This window comes from Octodon degus, unplaced genomic scaffold (assembly GCF_000260255.1).
Source record: "Octodon degus isolate 3935 unplaced genomic scaffold, OctDeg1.0 scaffold00064, whole genome shotgun sequence".
NCBI lineage: Eukaryota > Metazoa > Chordata > Mammalia > Rodentia > Octodontidae > Octodon > Octodon degus.
The window spans coordinates 10,267,949-10,286,831 of record NW_004524640.1 but is presented as its reverse complement, the minus strand read 5'-3'; the positions used below and the strand labels follow the sequence as shown (position 1 = coordinate 10,286,831).

General features: G+C 51.9%; 1 protein-coding gene across 3 annotated transcripts in view; it reads left to right on the top strand.

Moving 5' to 3' along the window:
* The first annotated feature begins 2,947 nt into the window (after nt 1–2,947).
* The window catches only part of Tmem184b (transmembrane protein 184B), a 45,240-nt gene continuing 29,304 nt past the window's right edge, over nt 2,948–18,883 (top strand). For 2 of the 3 annotated variants that reach the window (XM_004634612.3, XM_004634613.2), the window contains exon 1: nt 2,948–3,050. The gene's annotated coding sequence lies outside the window, so the exon portion shown is untranslated. The other variant, XM_023718975.1, reaches the window with a different exon arrangement.

The following is an 18,883-nucleotide window of genomic DNA, read 5'->3' as shown; positions in this document are numbered from 1 at the left end:
CACACACACACACACACACACACACATTCATACAGAGGAAAATATCACATGCTTTTCCAAACACATTTTGGAAAATACCAAAAAGCAAAAACAGAATAACTAATGCTCCTAATCCTGGCATTAGAAAGATCCTTTGACAGGTCATTTGGTATCTCTCCTTCCAATCTTTCCTTAGGATTCGCTCTTTCACAGAGTTTAGACCAGGCTGTCATAGAGATGCACTGCTACCTTTTTCACCCACTCTTAGTCCCAGTTATGTCCTCAGTGGACTGGGCATGTGTAAAGAATCTATTTTAATATTGTAAGCTGCTGCTGCGTAGATCTACCATCATTTACTCAGCCATTCTTCAATGACTTTCAGTGTATTGCCAACTCTTTGCGGGGAAGAAACTAATGAAAACCGAATAACAGGAAGTAGGTGTGTAGCTCAGGGGCAGAGCACGCCCTTTGCATGTGCAGGGCCCTGCATTCAACCCCCAGCACCAAAAGAAAAAAAGGAGCCAACAAGTGATATTTTCCTTTATCCCTGCAGGAAGCCAGCTATTCCATGAGTAGAAAGGGGTGGCACTGGCCTTTCTACTCACTGTGGAAATATATGCTTTTTTTTTTTGCGGAACCAGGGATTGAACTCAGGCCCTTGCGCTTGCCAGGGAAGCACTTATTCTACTGAGCCATCTCCCCTGCCCCAATGCTTTCTTCTTTGTCCAGTGGTAGCTGTAAAGAACACCAAAGGGCTGGGAAACACAGTTACAATTGTCCAGAAGCTAAGGTGGCCTGAGTGAGGGCAGTGGTAATAGGCCTGGAAAGGACCCGGGATGGCTGGGTTGCGTACCCCAGGTTGGGGACTATGTGTTTATCTTCACCTTGGAAAGCTTGGGCTTTCCTCCCAAGAAGGAACAACCAACGCGGGCTCCCAGTGCCACCTGCTGACCTGACCTGCCACCACGCCAGGTGACTTTCTGTGTTTGAGCCTGTCCGGCAAGCCATCCCTAAAAATACCCTCCACCTGCCTTTGCCCTCGCCAGCCTGGGGCCTCTGTAAGTTGAGACCCATGAATGCCCTTGAAGAGCGGGACTAAGACCCTGAATTTGGGCACAGTTGGCCTGATGGCTCTGGAAGGAGCCATATCAGAAGATGCTGGTTTGTAAGTGTTATAGATGTGATGATATTTGCGACAAGGACTTTACCCTGGAAGGATTAGTGAGGGAGAGAGAGAAGCGGGAGGGCAAAAGTAAATGATGCCACTGCAATTCACAAGCCTGGTCCCCACCTGAAAGACTTCAGACCTAGGCTAGAAGGAAAGTTTTCTATAGGGTTTTGCTACTGTAGGATATTCATTTCTGCTACTTTTTTAAAAACTTATATTCATCAGCCCTTGTGCTAAGTAGTGGGGTTACAATAGGAAAAAAAAAAACAGTATTTTTTTCTTTTTTCAGTACAGGAGTTTGAATCCAGGGCTTCAGTAGACAGGTATTGTACCACTGAGCCACATGATGAGCCTGGGACCAAAGTCTTTGCCACCATGGAACTTCTGTTCTACTGCAAGAAGACAAACAGAGCAGGCAGATTATGTGGTATAACAGCAATGAAATGTTATTGGGGAAACAGAGCAGGGCATATGGAGCGCAGGTGAGGGGGTTGGTAAAAAGGGCTTGCGGCTGAATGTCTGACTTGTTCTAGGAGCAGCAAGGGTGTAGGTGCAGAGGTAGAGAAGGGTGGGACATAAGGTCACATTTGCCAGGCAGGAGGAATGTCAGATCCAGGCTTTGTGTAGCCTTATAAGGACTTTGGCTTTTAATTAGACTAAAATGAAGAGTAGTTGGAAGTCTTTGAGCAAAGTGTTGTTTTGTCCTCGAGTCATTGCTCAGTGTAGGGGACTGAACCCAGGACTTTGAGCTCAAACTTTGATTTAGATTTTAAAAGAATTTTTTTTTTTTTTTCAGAACAAGGGATTGAACTCAGGCCCTTGTACTTGCCAGGCAAGTGGTCGTTCTGCTGAGCCATCCCCCCAGCCCCTGAAAGCATTCTTGTGTTTCTCTCATTAGTTTAGAACAGACCAGAAAGCGAGATCAGAAAAAATAGAGAGCTGCGTTGGGTGAACCTTGAAATAATCCTGGGCAGTGGGTGGTGGCAGTAGGGGTGGGTGGAAGAGGTTACAGTCTAGAGGGTGTGCAGGTTGGGCCAATCAGATTTCCAGGATGACTGCAGGAGTCATGGCGGGGTGGGGGGTGGGGGAGACAGGGGCTGGAGTTGTCCACAGCTGATGGAGAAAAACTGCCCCAGAGCAGATTTGCTTGTATGTTGAGAGAAAGGCGGGCTTGGACCACCATCAGGTGTTAGTGGACAGCTTGGGAGCCCAAGCTCAGAAATAAACTTGTGGATCTTGCGCACATCAACTCAGAACCTGATAATATTTTATGCTCGTCTGTTAACTGGGTGAGATGTGGGCAGGCAAGCGGAAATGGACCAGGCGGCTGTAATGGTACCTGCAGCATCCGGCTAGTTAAGTCCCAGAGGGAGGCGCTAAGTGTGGTGGGAAGAAAAGGGCCTCTTGCACTTTCCAGTTTCACCTTGGTACTGGATTCGTCCATCCACACGCATTCTTCACGCAACAATTAATTGCTACGTTTTGCACCTTCAAAACAGACTTCTAGGGAGAGTGAGGCAGTAACCAGCCACCAGGTGTCAGGGACAGAGTGTACCTCGGGGTTCTATCTTGGAGCCCCAGGAAGCTCTGTGATGGGCGGGGCATCCGGGGTTTCTGAAAAGAAGGTTTGTGAGCTTCAGGTGACTGGTGAGGCCCACTCCCCTGAGCAGCACGCAGTAATTCGCGGCGCGGCCCCTTTAAGGCCGGGAGGGTGACCTCAGCCGGGCGCTCGCTGCCCCGCCCTTGCCGACGGCGACCCCCATTGCGCCTGCGCGGGCGCTCTCCGCTGGGCTTCGACGCGCTGGCGGCCGCCAGACCTGGGCTGTGGCGTCGCCCGCCCGCCCCGCCCGCAGAGCTGCTCTCAGCGCGTCGCCCGTTCGCGCCTCCGCCATGGGCTCCTGAGGTATCCGCTCCGGCAGCCTCCCTCCGGGAACCGGGAGGAAGCGGCCGAGGACTCTGCGGGGCGGGGGGCTGCGCGGTGTGCAAAGGCCCGCGAAGGGGACGCCGCGGACGCGGGGACGAGACGGCCCGCCTGGCCACAGAGGGAGGAGGCGTCCGTGGCCTCGCCGACCCGGTCTGTATCCGCTCCCCGCCCTGTGGGGTCTCGGGGCGGCCAGTGGGTGTGCCCGCTCCCCCTTCACGCCAACGTGGCGGGACCGCTCCGGGAGTGTAATCGGACCTGCCGGTGGGGGTGGCTGGGGATCGGGCGGAGGACGGATTGGCCCCTGCGCGTCGGGCTGTGTAGACGGGAGGGTGTGGGCTGGGTGAGAGGAGGAGATATCGGGACCCTGCGCGACCCTGCGCAGCGGCGGCCTGGGCCGCTGTGTGTGGAGGGGACGGACAGGAGCCTGGGGTGCGAGGATATTTGCCTCCGAGGGACCGCAGAGGCTGGTTTGGATGCGTGTGTCCTGTGGCTTGGTCGCGCGTTTCTTCCCTAGGCACGCCCTTGAGCTCCTTAGTTGCTTTACTTGCATCTGTGGTCGGTGGCTCCAGGCCATACCCAGGCACTCCCCAGGCTAGAGAGTGGACACGGATTCCCAGGTCACATCCTCCTTGGGGCTTGTCCGAGGACCCACGCTCTGCTCTAGGACATCTGCTCTAGGGCAAAGTGGGTGTTTGCTTGCTTGATACCTGCACTCGAGGTGAAGGCCATGTATTATTCATCTGAGTGCCGGGTGTTTTATGTAAGGCAAGAAGTAGCAATCTGTGCCCTGGAGGCCAGTGTGCTGCTGTTAGCCTGGGGTGCCAGCTCACCTGGACCTGCAGAAGCCAAAGTCTCAAAGATGAGACTCCCTTGGTGGGTTGTGTTTGCAGTGCCCCTTCCCCTGCTCCTTGTCCACGTGCAGTGTGTGCCCTTGGGCTCTAGTCCCGAGCAGTTTGTAGAGCTGTGGGTGTCAGGGTTGAGACTAGGGGGTGGAAGAGCACTAGCAGCCAGACCTGTGTGCCAGGTTGGACCCAAACACACAACGGGTGTCCCAGGCATCTGGTGGCTCTCAGGTGGGTGGAGGAATCAACTTGGAACCCGTGATGTGAAAAACACAAAACAAAGGAACAAGAGTGTAGAGGTGGGTTCATTGCTGGGCAAGGGGGAGCAGGGCCAGTGAAAAAGCCTTTCGCACAAAGGGACAATTGAGCCGAAGCTGGAAGCTGGAAGGGCTGGAAGGGCGGCTGACATTCTTGTGAGGCTTTTGTGCCTTTCTCCAATGCTTTCCCAGTTTATTCTTAAAGCAGCTGTGTGAGAACTGTTTGCTGTTACCCTGAATGTGGATGAGGGAAACTGAGGCTTTGAGGAAATTCATGCTTCTCTGACCATGATATAGGCAGGCCAAGGTGGGATCATCCTTGAGTCAGGGCCACTCGCTTGCTGCCATATATTGTTGCTTGTAACTTACTGAGCATCTACTATGTGCCAAGTAGTATGGTAGGGTACAGAGGTCTGAAGATGAATGGGACCTGAGCCTGCCTTCTGGGGGCTCTCCAGTCCAGACTAGAATCCTGAGTGGCTGGTGTAAGTCAGGTTTGTTTGTTTGTTTGTTTGGGTTTTTTGGTAAAAACAAAACAAAACACCCATAGGCAATCTGGGGTGCTTTTGTTTCTTTTAGACAGGGTTTTACTGTGTAGCCCAGACTGGTCTTGAGCTCAAGGTGATCCTCCTGTCTCAACCTCTTGAGTGCTGGGGTTACAGGTGTGCACTGCTAGGCTGACTAGGGGGCTTTTGGAAGTTGCCCTCGTGCAAGGAGACTGTTCTAAATCCCTCTCCCAGGTAGGAAGAACAGCTTCCCCACAGGACTATAGAGAACACCTGCTTGTCCTGGGTCACTGGAGCTCTTGTTCTGTGGACTCCAGCTCCTGTCTGGAAGCTGTGTCCTCCCACTTACTCTGTCTTTGAGGTTGTGCACCGGGCTGCTGGCTGGCCTGCCCAGCCCTGTCCCTGAGAGGGGCCCAGTGCTATTTCCAGTCCCTGCTGTGCTCATTTCTCTCTGTACATTCCCTGGAGTAGAAACGGCCTCTGTAAGGCAGAGTACAGCCTTTATTGTTTTGAAAACGAGTAGCAGCCAGACCGAGACTTGGGATTTGGAGGGTGAGTTCTGGGAGCCTGCAGCTGGGCCCTGGGAGCTTGGGTAGGTTCTGTGCGGGGAACTCAGCCGAGGCCTCGAGGCGGGCAGTGCTTGCGGGACACCTGCATACTTTGCCTTTGCTGGGCCTCAGGAAGAGAGGCCAGAGCAGTGGGTCAGTCTCTTGAAACAGCTTAGATTGGTTGAGGCAGCCAGTGTGTAACAAATATGCAAGATATTGTGCTACTTGTGTTAGAGACAGAGGGCCTTAAAGGGGCCCAGAGGACAATAGAGACAACTCATTTATTGAGCGCTTACTGTGTGCTTCAGAGTGCTCTTTTTTGTTACTTTTTTCATTTTGTTTTATTTTGGAGCTCTTGATATTAGTTGAGGCTGGCCTTGAACTTGCAGTGACCCTCCTGCCTCAGCCTCCTAAGTTCCAGGCATACAGGTATGTGCCATGTCTGGCCTCAAAGTGCTTTCATGAATTACTGTTTCGTCTTCCCACCACCTGAAGGTGGGGCCATCACCTCAAGCATCTTCTTCCACTGACCTGGGGGAAGCCGAATGTTTTCTTGGGCCTGACAATGGGGGGTGCTGGACCCATGGAAGAAAAGAAGGAACCCAGGTGAAATTTCTGCCGAACCTTGCGGCTCGGATGTGGCAGTGGTGTCTGGGTCATAGAGACCTCTGATGGTCCCACTGGAGAGTTTGAACTTTGATCTAGTGTGGTGCACAGGGAGCCCATGAAAGTTCCCAGAAGGAAGCAGCAGGCTCAGCCGTGTGTTATGAAGCAGTGTCATTCTGTGTCTCTCTTCCTTCATTTCTGTCATAACCCCAAGAAAATCCACCTCCTTCCTGTTTGTTTTCCCTCTTGTGTCAGGTGTTCTTTTAGTCTCTGCTGCCTTTGTTTTCTCTTCTTCCAGCAGCTTTTGGTCTGAAGTCCATGAGCCCCGCCCCCGGCCAGGCCTCTGGAGCCACCATTGTCATGGTGTCTGCTTCACACTTGGTATCTTCTGTCTACCCTGAGTTGGCTCCACGGAGCAGCAGATTGTTTTTTTAGGCCTGAAGCTTTCCCGGATCTCCCAGGTCCTGCAGGTCCCACTGACATCTTATACCACAGACCCAACACAAAGCCCGAGGCCTTTGGGTGCTGTGGTATACCACAGACCCAACACAAAGCCCGAGGCCTTTGGGTGCTGTGGTCTGTCATCCCTGCCCCCAGCCATCATCCCTCCCCATGATGCTGCCGAGGGGAGGGAGAAGAGCTGGGATTGGAGGCAGGAGAGTTGGGTCTAGCTGCTGGGTCTCACCTGTGAGCTGGCTGAAGGTCCTACCCTGCAAGGGTGCAGCGACACACCAGTCCCACCAGAGCATGACTTAGACCCTCATCTCCTGCAGGGCTGCAGGCTATTGGGTAGGACAGATACCCCTAGGGGCTTAGAGTAAGCAATGCTGAGGTGCAGCAGAGGGAGTGGGCATGGGAGCTGAGGGGCAGAGGATGGGAGGCTGAAAGTTGGAGTTGGGTGCCTTGAGGTAGGGGCTGGAGAATTCAGGAAGGGTCCAAATGGTCACTGGGGGCCTTGCTTGGGAGGAGAGGAGATAATAGCCAAGCCTTCTGCTGACCTGGAGAGAGAATTAGGAGATGCAATTCCAATCCTTGCTTTTATTAGCTCTGTATCCTTGGGCAAGTTACTTACCAGGTTCTGATTTTTTTTTTTTTTTTTTTTTTTTTTTCTGGAACCAGGGATTGAACTCAGGCTCTTGCGCTTGCCAGGGAAGCGCTTATTCCACTGAGCCATCTCCCCGGCCCCCCAGGTTCTGATTCTTGTCTTTTAAAACAGAGTGGGAATGATGCAGTTTCCTTTAAAGCAAGTGTATTGATGTAATTGTCTGTGATCCCTGTTGTATGGAGCTACTTTTGCACAGTACTTGGCACATGGGACAGCCTCAGCACACCACTTTGTGCTGTGAGCTTATGGGCCATGTACTTTACTTAGGAGGGTCACGTAGTCCTATGAGCCTATAGCGTGTGGGGAGCTGAGTCCAGCTGGGGAGAGAGACATCGAACACAGCACAATTATGGGTGTCATGGTACTTTTGTTGAGGGAACATTAGGTCATTCTCAACTAGGCAGATACCTTTTTGGTAAGGTGATAGTTAAATTGTCACCATGTAAGCCACTTATCATCCTGGCACTCTGGGAGGCTAAGGCAGAAGGTTTATAGGTTTGGGACCAGCCTGGGCAATTTAGTGACCTATTGACGCTCTCTGTAAAAATAATAAGGAATCAAAATATATCATGATTGGGTACAACTTCCGTATGATGAATATGATCTAGTTATATACGTACAGTGTACCAAAAAACTTATTTCAAGATTAAAAAAATAAAAGAGCTGGGGATATAGCTCTCAGTACAAAAGCTCTGGGCCCAGGCTACAGTGTGTAGGTGTCACCATGTAGAAAGGAACAGACAGGCTCCAGATAGCGGGATCACCATGTGCAGAGACCCAAGTTCACATCTGCAAAATTGTGTGTCTTGCACCCGGCACCAAGCAGGGCCAACGTAAATCTTCATTATGTGATCTCAGACTCAGAGAGGCCAGAAAAGGCAGAAAGAAAATAGAAGGGGCCGTGGTTGGAATTGGATGGGCCCTCGAGTTTGAGATTTTTGCACCCTTTCTATCTTTTCCACCTCTACCATACAGGTGCAGTCTAGGCACGGGGTGACAGGCACGCTCCTTCCCACTCTGCTTCTCCAAAGGGCTGGGGAGGAGAAAGCCACACTGAGAGGAAGCCGAGGGGCTGGAGTGGGCAGTGTCTCTTCCCATACCTGTCCTCAGTGTGCCGACCTGGCCAAAGCCATGCTTGGGGAGAACATAGAGTGGCTTGTGCCTTCCAGGGGTGACTTTTCTAGTCTTCAGTTACGAGTGGCTCAGTGTCTGCCTTGAAGCCTGGTGCAGAGTAGGCGCCGAAATAGCTTTCAGCTGAACAAATGAACGGTTAGATGGGTTAATGGCATTGCCAGTCAGGGTATAGCTGGAATTATTCCTGGAAAGTGGTAGATAGTAAAGGGGGATCAGAAGAGGATTGTTTGAACTGTGGGTGCCCACTAGACAGGCTCTTATCTTCCTTGAGGCAGGCGCCTGCCGAAAGAAGCAGGAAGCCTGGCAGACGCCTCCTTTCCTTCTCATGGCAGCGGAAACCAGAGGGGGAAGAGCCCACCCAGAAAACCTTTGTGCCTAGCCTGCATCACTTCCAGCTCTACCTCCTTTCCTTCTCGTGGCAGCGGAAACCAGAGGGGGAAGAGCCCACCCAGAAAACCTTTGTGCCTAACCTGCATCACTTCCAGCTCTACCTTGTTTTAAAAAATCACACATCACAAAGTACATATTGTCTCGGGAGAATCTGGTGGCGTAGGTCCCAGTTTTGCAGGCTGCCCTGCTCTTAGACAGGGTACTTGTTGATGACAGTAAACTTGGGATACAGACAAGGTTAGGATAAGGGTACATGTCACTCCCAACTTCGCAATCAAGAAATAGTCACTGTTGAAGTTTGGGAAGATGTTCTTTCCAGCTGTGAACTTGTGGTATGTCAAGTCATAGCGTTTATTCATGAAGCTTAAAAAATCAGCTACAGATAGGGGCACACTTTTTTTGGTGTATCAGGGGTTGAACTCCAGCCCTTGTGCTTGCCAGGCAGACGTTTATACCACTGAGCTATCTCCCCAGCCCCTAGATAGAAAAAAGAAATCCTAATCAGAGCCCTGGGACTTGTTTCAAGTTGTCTTTGGAAAGGATGAGATCCCCATATTTCTCCAGGATGGCACCGTGGCTGAGTAGTCCAAAGGCACTGGACTCAAGTCAGGAACCCAGGTGAAGAGTGTAGACGTGAGTTGCCTCTGTGAACTTCACCCCCCAGTGGGGGCTTCCAGCTTAGCCAGACTTGAGCCTTGGAAGCTGGCAGCTACTTTGAAGGTGAGCATGTCCTGTGACTACAGAAAGAAGAGTGGCGCGTGTCCCGCACAGCGCACCATGTATCTTCTGCCCCAACCTCTGATTTCTCCCACTTGAGGCTGATCCCCTCACTGGAAGCGCTCATCTGTGGCCCTTGCATCTGGCATCTGAGTGGGTCCCAGTCTGCCTTCCAGAAAGGGGCTGGAGGGAGGACTCTGGAAGCTACTGTGTCTGTCACACTGAACCGGATTTTCGGACCACACAGCATCTCCGCCCCGAGGGACATATGGCACCTTTATTTTTCTGCTGCTGCCATCCCCATGGACAGCTTTCACCAAGGGAGGCCTGTCCTGCTGGCAAGTGGCTGAGAACCCCCTCTCTCCCGGTGGGCGGGGCTGTTCCTACAGCCCCATGGGTCATTGTTTACAGAAAAATAACAACCACAAACCCAAGAGAGCCTGCTGCCCTGCCTCCTGCAGTGTGGATTTTATCACCATGGGCAGGAATCCAGGACCCCATCAGCAGCTTGGATGCCTGCAAGGCACGACGACAGGTGTTGGTGGCAAAGGATGTGTGCACGACTATTAATATCAATTAATATTAGCAACTCATTACATTAATTTTGTCTTCATTGGCATTTGAGTGGGGCTTTCCAAATAGCATTGCGTTGTGGCCTTTCATTCCATCCTTTCTCTGGCCTGGGGAACCTTAGAATTACTGTACTGCTTTGTAGGTGGAAAGCCTGAGGCTGGGAAGGGAGAATTGCCCCAGCGCCTGGGGGAGAAGCTTTCTGACCCATCCTGCCCCTAGTGGCCACTCCAAATAGCCAACCTGTCGTGTCCAGTGGAAAGCAGGCATATTAAACCACTGCAGAGAGCTGGGAAGTACATTGATAAGGCTTCAGCTTGAAACAGTGTGCCAGGAGGCAGCAGTCTGCTCTGCTTGGGGTGGGCTGAGTGGCAGTTGAGCTGGCCTGTGCGGACAGTGGAGCGGAGGTTAGTGAGGGGAGAAGTGGGCAGGGTTTTCCAGGCCGCAGGACAACCCAGCATGCACACTGGACTGAGGCCCAGGCAGGAGGAGGAGATGCAGCGCTTGTGTTTCTCGAGGGGATTTAAACAGGACGTAGGGAAATCTAGATTAACCAGAACAATGTGTCTTTGCTTTGTGAGGAACGGTGTGCACCGTGCATGAATTAGGAGTTTTGTACCATAACCTTTGTAGTTAAGCATGCTTTGCTGTTCTGCCTTCCCTGCTGCCCCAGGCAGGGGGCTTAGCAAGCAGTTGGGTGGAGATGGGAAAGTGACAAGGGCTCTTTCTTTGGAAGGTGTCTCCCACTTAGCTGGGGGCAGGAGCCCTTTACTTTCATCCACAGTTGTCAGTAGCCGCTTGATTTGGGGTGCTATGCCTTACACAGTGCACGTCCTCAGCTGTCCTCACTCGGGACACTCACAGTCCTTCTGGGGTCTGCCTTCATCCCTCACACACCACTGACTTGAAGGATAGTGCTTAGGTGGTGGTGGCTGTCAGGCATATGAATTACATAATGGGTTCAGGACCAGGCAACAGAATGTCACAGAGCCTGAATGTCTTACATGGCTGGGATGTCCCTGCAGCTTTTACATGGGTTGTGGCAAGAGTTGCCGTTTGGTCACCTGGGATGGCTAGATGGAAGCTGGTGGCCCTTGAACTCTGTTTGCCCCATCCCTCCCTGCAAGGGCTGCCTGTGTCTCCTTGGCATGCTGGCCCTTCACCCAAGGAGACCAATTACAGCTGGTGTTGTGGTGATCCAGTCTCTGTCCGTCTGTCCCTGCCCTGGGACCAGAAAGAACTCAGAGCTGAGCTGAGAAGGGCTGAGGAGCCTAGTGGTTATAGCCTCTAAAAAACTATTTTTGGAGGCAGTGCTAGGTATTGAGTTCAGGGTCTGCTGCATGTGCAGGCAAGCGTTGTTCTACTGAGCTATAGTTCCCTGGCCTTTTTATTTTTACGTTTTGATCCAGCATCATGGTAAGTTGCCCAGACTGGTCTTGAACTTGTGATCTTCCTGCTTGTTGCGGAGTTGCCGGGCTGCCACATCTCATCAGTGGTGCTACCTCTTCCTCCAGATGTGCTACCATGCCAGCAGGAGGTTCATCCCTTGGGTGATACCTCAAGTGTGTTCTTTCTAGCAGCACTTCTCAGAGGTATATTTCTTACCACCCAGCAGCTCTACTTCTAGGAATTTATCCTACAGATGTGTTAATAGGTATGCAGAATTACTTATTTTCAAGGTTAGTAATTGCTGCTTATTTGGAAGCGCAGATGGACTTTGTGTACTCCCGTAATCACAGCACTCTGGGAGGCTGGGGCAGGAGGATTGCAAGTCCAATCTCAGTTTGGGCAAGTTAGCAATTTAGCAAGATCCTTTCTTAAAAATTTAAAAAGGGCCTTGGGGACGTGACTCAGTGCAAAGGCCCTGGATTCAATCTGCATTTTTTTTTTTTTTAAAGAGGCAACCTAAATGCCCATTTACAGAGAGCTACAGACAAATTATGGCTTGCTGAAACCACAGAATCCTATATAGCTCTAAAATGTAAGATGGAGACTCGTACACTGAGACTGAACATTCAAGGTAGATTGCTGGGTAAAAGAAGCAAGTATAAGGCACTGTGTCCTGAAGCCACCCTCTGTAAATGTGAAAGACCATAGCTGGGCGCAGTGGTGCACATCTATAACCCCAGCACTCAGGAGGCTGAGGCAGAAGGGTCTCCTTGAGTTCAAAGCCAGGCTAAACTCTACATTGTGAGATCTTGTCTTAAAAAAACAAAAATAAATAAGCAAATTTTTAAAAAAAGCAATGATGCCTGCTCTTGCTTAAGCACATCTACAGACCGTAACAGCAAAATCCAGTCTCTTGTAGCCTGGGCATCCCAGCGCCTCTGTGGTGGCCCCGCCTTGCTTCACACTGGATGAAGCTCCCCGCTCTGTGCCTGCCCCAACTTCTCTCCTTCACCCTGTGCCCACACAGCCCGCTCTGGCTGCCTGCCTGGCTGTCCACAGCAGCCTTCATGTGCCACCTCAAGGTCTGCCTGCGTGTCACGCTCTCACCTTTGCACCTGTGCAGTTCTTCTCCGGCGGCACCTGGGGCTTTTTCCATTGGGTCCTGCGTGTGTGATTCTGCACCCGGCCGCGGGCTCTGCCCACATGCACAGCCCCAGATTTCTTAGATGCTTGGTGAGTGAGTGACTGAGCAGCTGCCCTCATGGTGGGAGGGACATTGTGGGGACTCCTGGGCTCCTGCATCTCATCAGTTGGTTCTCCTCCTCCCCCAAATCACAGGTAATACTGATACCCTTGACCTGGTCTCGTTACCTATCCCACTGGGCATTTGCAACCCGGTGTTATTTGAGTACGTTTTCTTTCCCCGTGGAAGATCTTACAGTGTCAGAGTCTTGACTGAGATACTCTTTGGACCTGGCACAACGAAGGTGCTCAAAGGTGTAGATTTATATTTTTAAACCTTTTATGTTGTCTCTTGCTACTGTAAAGCACCTAAAGCTTAAATGTACAGTGGGTGGATTTTTGCACCTGTAAATACCCATGTTAACCATGGTCCTGAGGAGATGGCACAACATTCCCAGCACCTCGCTGGCCTCCTGCTCCACACTAGGGGTGGGTTTTGCCTGTGTTGGAGCTTCCTGTGTATGGCAGCACATAAGGTAGTCATTGGTGCCTGGTTCCCTCCCCGCTGCATCGCGATGCGATTCCAGGTTGTTTATAACAGATCTTTGTTCTTTTTCAGGGCTGTGGAGCCATCTAGGGTGTGAATGTCACTATTCATGTGTCCATACTGCGCGTGGCTATGTGGGCTGTGTCTAGCCTGTTCTGCTGTGAAAGGCCTCCCGCCTGTGTTGGGCACACATGCACTCACGGCTGTAGTGCTAGCCACCCCACTCAGTACCCAGTTGCATGAATGAAGTCCAGGTGGTGGGCTGGAGCTGGGTTGGTCCTGTTGACGCTCTCAGGATGTGGCCATGCCGGGGTCTTGGCTGGACATGCCACTCCTGCAGGGCAGCAGGATCCTGTATGCATTTGCCAATGCTGGGTGGGATTTCAGTTGTCTGAAGAGGGTGTCACATTTAGGGGGCTCAAGAGTCCAGTTAAAGCAGCTGAGCATTGGCCCGTTTGTTTGCAGTTGGAGAGAAAACTGGGGTGATCAAAATCCATGCTGGTATTTTTTTTTTTTAAAGACTGAATTCTAAAGCAGAATTATATAATCCCTCCTTGGAAGGTTTTGAAATTCCTCTGTTCTCCTTTATTTCTGCACTTCTTCCCCCAAGCGACAGGTACATGGTTGGCCACTTTCTTTTTCCTGGTTGGAGGGCTGTGGGAATGTGGGTGGCCTTGGAGCAGGGGAAAGAGGATGCCCTGGAGTGGTATGCACTAGGTTGTGCTGACTTGGGGAAGTGGGGGACCCCTGCTGCAGCCAGCTGGACAGAACTGCCAGCTACTGGCTGCTCTAATCCCCTCTGACAGAGGGCTAGGCATGGGCTTCAAGCTGCTGCGCATTGGTGTGGGTCAGCGCCCCCAGAAGGCTGCTCCTGCTTTCCAAGTGGAGGGAGCAGAAACAGCCCCGGGCAGAGGGCTCCTTACCCTTCCCAGGCAACTGAGTGGGTGTGGTGCAGTCAGCTTGGATTAGTGGCCCTCAGGTCAGGTTGCCCTGGAGTGGCTGGAGATGGAAGTCCCACCGAGGGGAAGAAAGGAGAAAATACCTTCCCACTGCCCTCCCATGGTGCATTAACATTCCAGAGACTACTGTGCCACCCTGCTGCTGGGTCCACTCCGCCTGTGATGGCAGCTGCCAGAGCAGGGGTCAGATCTGAAACTAACGGATGATCTGACCTCAGCAGGCTGGCCTGGATCTGAAAGGTTGTCAAGACTGGAAACTCCCAGCTGGGCTAGAGGATGCGATGGCAGTGAGACCCAAGAGCAGTACCAGTAGATAGGTCGCATCACATGGCACATTGCTGGGAGCTGCCTCATGCCTCCTGTGTCCTCTGACAGGTTGGTCACATGCCTGTTTTACAGATGAGGAAGCTGACGAGGACAGGCTGTGTATTTGCCCGCAACCGTAACCACTAAGCGACAGAGCTGGGAATCAGGTCGCTCCAGGACCAAAGATCTGCACAGCCCTTAGAAATCTAGGAATGGAGAGGGGCCCGCTGGTTAGCGCAGATGTTTAAGTGCCTGCGTATGCAAATGCGGTCAGGCTCTGGACACCATGGTTCAATCCCCAGATCCTCAAGCCTTATCAGACCTGCCCTTAAGGCATCCTGAGCCCCCCCCCCAAAAAAAAAATCCTTCTCAACTTTTTGGGGTCAGGGAGATGCCTAGTAGAATAAGTGCTTGCCTGGCAAGCCCAAGGGTCTGAGTTCAATCCCCAGTTCCATGAAAAGAAAGGAAAGGAAAGGAAAAGAAAAGAAAGGAAGAAAGAAATCTAGGAATGGATGTGACAGTTCAGAGAAGGCAGTGTGAGGAGCTGTTTGTAGGTGACAGCAGACTGCCTCTGGCCTCATCTGCAGATCCTTTGCTCTTGTGTGGTACAGATTGTCAGGAAGTCAGTGACTCACATTTACTATAGAATTTTGGTCCTACTAGGCTGCCTTCTATCTGGGTGCTCTAAGGGCCACCCTCTCCTTGGCCTGTCCTGGTTTTCTGAGGCTACTCGCATTCCTTGGCTTGTAGCCCCCTCCTTTGCCCTCTAAGGCAGCAGCAAAGGGGTCCCCACTATATTTTGAACCTCGTGTCATCACCCTGCTTTCCTCTCGCACTTGCCCTCTGCCTCTTACTGCAGGATGGCCTCTCTATCTCCAGATCCTCAGCTCATCTACAAAGGCCCTTTCACAGGATAATAGGTGTGGGGGCTAGGGTATGGGCATCCCACCACACAGGGTGTAGTAAGATTCACCCATAAGTGGCCTACAAACTTAGGGTTGTAGTGATGCATGGTAAAATCAGGGTGTGATGGTGTGAAGTACTCTTTGGGATGTTTCAGCACTCTTTGGGGCAAGTGGCTGTGTTAGTAGCCACACAGAGCTCTGTGGCTGGTCGGAGAAGAGGCTTTCTTCAGAAGACAGCTGGGGGACTAGCCGGACTTGTCTTTCCTAGAGAAGGAAACAGATGAGGCTTGTGTTGTGCAGAGTGGGAGTTTGCTCCTCTCTGAGCTGTCATCTGGGCTTGGCATGGTTCTGCAAGGCTCTCCCAGGCCTGGCTGGGTTTGATGCAAGATCCCACACCTTCCTGCTTCCCTGTCCCGATTCAGTGCTTTAGGGTACTTTTTGGAGGCCAGTTAGGCTCTCTGGTAGGAGGTGGAGGAGGCATGGTAAATGAGTCACCGTGGCTTGTTGTGTGAGCTGGATTTGCCTCAGTCCCTTTCCCTCATTCCTGTCAGCTGCTGGCCCAGGAGTCTGGCTCTGGTGAGTTGGTGGCCTCAAGGGGCCCTTGCTGGGTCCTGCTGTTCCCAGAGGCTGCTGCTGAGGACTCACTCCAGCTGGATTCTGTGGGAAGATGAGGCCCATGCCACACAGTTGTCCGGGGGCTTGGTGCCCAGCAGCCTGGTGCAGGCACCCTCTTCTCTGCCTGTGGCTGCCTGAGCACCAGGAAGTGGCACATTTGTGTCCATGCCTTGGTGCATTCCATGTTCCCCTGTCCCCATTGCAAATGTCCAGTACATTGTGGTTTAGAGGCACTGTGGGAGGGCCGGCCAGATAGCCCAGCAGATTAAAGAGCCTGCTTAGGCAGATGTGGGGACCAGGGTTCCATCCCTGATGTGCTGTGCCAGCCCCAACCCTGGGGTGTGCTGAGATGGAGACTGAGGCTGGGTGTGGTAGCGCTTGCCTGTAATCCCAGCACTTGGGAGGCTGAAAACAGGAGAATCACTATGAGTCCAGGAGAATCACTATGAGTCCAACCTGTGCAGTGAGACCCTACAGACCCTGTACTAAATACATTAAAAATAAATAAATAAAATAAAATAGAGGCACTGAGAGGACCAAGGAGGAACTGGCTCCCCACATAGCAGATCTCACTAGGAAGACAGGGCTCACAAGCTCAAATACCATCCTAATAGAGGAGAGCACTGTGAAAGGACAGGCAGGAAGTTGTGAAATGCACAAATGTAAGAGAAGGTGGTAGGTGACAGGCTGTGAGGGATGGAGGTTGGTTATGACAACAAGGGATCAAGGAAACATCCTAGACCCTAGGGCTAGAGTTTTAAAGTGGAGAAGAACTGCAAAGGACAAATTTAGTTGTTCCTTTGTTCACCCAAAACCTGTTGAGTGCTCTGTGTAGGACCCAAGACAGGCCACCTGAGTCGTGACCTCTGACCTCAAGAAGGCTGCACACAGCCTGGAGAGAAGATGGTAGGCGCGAGGCCTTCAGCTCTGATCACCCTACAGGGTGGGAAGGCGGGAAGGCTGGAGCGCTTTGTGCTTCTCCTACATTGCTGCCCCACGGAGCTTCTACCTCTGCTGGAGAGTAGCGTCCTTCATTCAGAGGCGAGCTGCACTTTGTTGGAATGGACTGGTTGATGAAAATGGATCCACCTTGGCAGAGCTACCTTCCTGCCCTGATGGAGCTGCTAACAGGCACCTTTGCCCTCCATGATGTGGTTTTTCCATAGTAGAGGGTAGTGGATATGGCTCAGCTCAATCCCTTGTCCTCTGTGGTTCTGCCGTTTACCAGCCAAATACCCTAGTCCTTCTATTGGCTGAGCCCCCAGAGCGTGGAGATGTTTCAGGCCAAGCGCTCTATTCTTGTTGATTGTGGATTTTCTTTTGTTTTTTAATCTTTTATTTATTTAATTGGTACAGGGTCTTATTTTTATTTTATTTTTTTGTGGTACCAGGGGTCGAACTCAGGACTTTGTGCTTGCCAGGCAAGCACTTATTCCACTGAGCTATCTCTCCAGCCCCCTAAGTACAGGGTCTTGTCTTGCTATGCAGCTTGGACTCATATCGATCGTCCTGTCTAGTGGGATTATAAGCGTGTACCACACCTGGTTTCAGTGACTGACGCAGTGTACCTGGTCTCCTGGGGCCCGCACAGCATGCGGTAGTGGGGATTGAACCTGGGTCCTTGAGCTTGCCAGGCAGATGCTTAGACTGCTGAGCTATCTCCCCAGCCCAATTGCATTTTTCTTCCATATTTCTGCTGTGAGAAAGACACTGGCAGCCAGCTGGCCTCAGCACAGCAAGGCCCTCAGGGAAGGTTGTGACCTTCAGGGGACACAAACTGAGGGTGAAGGTTCTCAGGATCAGGCATACGCAGGCAGGGGGAAGGACATGTGGGCACACAGATGTGGCTCGTGTGCAAGGTCACCAGGAGCTGCTGGCTGAGGCTGGGAAGGGAGACCAAGGGTCTCAACTCCCTGTCTAGGAGCCAGGACTGCATCCCTTGCCCGATCCTGCCTGCCATGTGCAGGGTAGATTTCAGGGGACAGGATACCATCATAGTTAAAAAGAAGTGTAAATCACCCACCCTGGGCTCCCTTCCAACAGCAGTGGCCTCCCTGCAGTTTTGGAGGGCCACCTGCTGTGTCCCTTCTCTGTTGTTCAGGAACCAGAACGCACAGAAATCCCAAAGGTTTTTCCTAAGTCTGCAGCAGACTAATTTTGTGGCAGAAATCTGACCTGAATTAATGTGAAGCTAATTATTGTCTTTAAAAATATCTTACCCAGTGCTTTTCTCTGTGGGACCAATATGCATTCGATTTTGGGGGGCAGCCCAGACCCCTCTGGAAGTGTCACGCCATGTCCAGCTCCATAACCCTTTGTAACGCCTGGGAAGTTTTGTTTTCCTAAATGGGACAGCTCACACCTGTGTTCTCCTGGCTCTGGCAGAGGCGTGACCTGCCGGGCCCGAGCTCAGCTGATGGTGGTGAGAGTCCAGCTCAGCTCTGATGCGGAGCCTGGGACACAGTGCCAGGCACGATAGCCTCTGGGTGACTGCGCTGTCCGGTAGGTCACTGAGCAGGGCGGGGCATGTGCTTAACAGTGCCTTCTGCCTGCTGTCAGCCTGAGGAAGGCGCTGGGGTCCCAGTCCAGGGAAGAAGGACCAGAGCTGGGCATGATGGCGCATGCCAGTAGCCCCAGCTGCTTGGGAGGTGAAGGCAGAAGATAGTAGGCCAGCCCGGGCAACTCAGTGAGACCTTGTCTCAAAATAAAATCGTAAAAAACAAAATTTTCAAAAACATGGGCTGCCGAGATAGCTCAGTGGTCTAAAGTGCCTGCTTAGGCAAGCTTAGGCAGGCCCGAGGACTGCAGTTCGACCTCCTACACACACATACCACGCCAGCTCTGCTCTCAGGGTGGACTGAGCCAGCCAGAATATTAAATAAAAATAAAAACATGAAGGGTGGGAATGGTAGTCTAGCACTCCAAGGAGGTCAGTCCCCAGTAATGCAAAAGGAAAAAGGTCTGGATTAAAGCACCTACTTAGGCAGATGCAGGGACCTGGGTTCATTTAGTGGTGTGCCGCACCAGCTCCACCCCCGCCTCCAGGGCGACTGAGACTGGGCATGCTGGCTCATACCTGTAATCCAGCACTTGGGAGGCTGAAAACAGGAGGGTCACTATGAATTTGATCTGTGTAGTGAGACCCTGTAGACCCTGTACTACATACATTAAAAAGAAGAAAAGAAAAGAAAAAGAACAAGGACCAAGAACCAAGAAGCAAGAGACATCGTCCAG